Below are 1,203 nucleotides of genomic sequence, written 5' to 3' on the forward strand. Positions count from 1 at the left end.
CATTAATTTCATTTGGCCAAACACCAATTCTTATATTGTGGAAAGTAGTGTATTCATTTCACTGTGACAAAAGAAAACATACATAACAAAAAATGGGGAAAGGTGCAATCCTTAAAAATAAGTTTTAAAAAAAATTATTCTTAACAGCAAGTAACAAATGCTGGCAAGGTTGTGCAGGAACAGGAACCCTTATTCACTGTTGGTGGAAGTTTAAAATGGTGCAACTACTGTGGAAAGTGGTGTGACACTTTCTCAAAAAGTTGCAAATAAAGATACCATCTGACTCAGCAATTTCACTACTTAGAATATAGCCTAAAGAGACCATAACCGACATCCAAGCAGATATATGCACACCAATGTTTATCTTGGCTTTGTTCACAATAGCAAGGGGTTGGAAACAAGTGCCCAAGTGCCCATCAAAAAGGAATGGATAAAGAAGCTCATAGTATTCACACAATGGAATACTATACTGCACTGAAAAACAAGGAATTATTCAAAATGACCCTGAAGGACATTATGCTGGGTGAAATATCTTAGTCACAAAATAACAAATACTGCATAGTGCCACTGTTTTAGACCTGGACTGACATCAGCGTTGGGGTAAGACTGAGAAAACCTGGATAAATTATATATACTGCATTGAAACAGATGAGGGTTGAAAAGTTTTAAAATTATATATAATAGGGTATTTATGGTTATCACAAGAGTCTAGAATTAAGGATGTATAGTGGAGTGTACTTGGGGCAGTGGGGAGGGGTACGGGGGGATTGTATACCAATGTAAGAATTTTTCTTTTACTTTTTAAAGAAAGAAGCGAATTCGGGGGTAGGGGTGGGCATGGAAAAATGTGCAACAATGAATGAATGGAAATCCAAAATCTCTGTAAATGTTCATTAAAATTAATAAAATAAAATTAAAAAAAGAAAAAGGATAAATTATTCTTTTTATGTGTGTGTTCCATCAAATCAGATTGGACTGGTACAAAAGGGAATTTCCCCTTTCTCCAGCAGAACATCTGGTGGATTCGAACCATACCCCTCTGGGATTGCAGTGCAGTGCAGTGCAGTGTAACTTCTAAGCCACCAAACCTCCTCTAAAAAGAAAATTTTAAATTCGTATTTTGAAGTAAATAAAATGGAAAAGATAAAACTAGTTGATCCAGATTATGGTTGAGCATTGAATAATCTGAAAAAAAATTCAAAG

This window comes from Elephantulus edwardii, unplaced genomic scaffold (genome assembly GCF_000299155.1).
Source record: "Elephantulus edwardii isolate Elephantulus edwardi_28Jun2011 unplaced genomic scaffold, EleEdw1.0 scaffold00347, whole genome shotgun sequence".
Taxonomy (NCBI): Eukaryota; Metazoa; Chordata; class Mammalia; order Macroscelidea; family Macroscelididae; genus Elephantulus; species Elephantulus edwardii.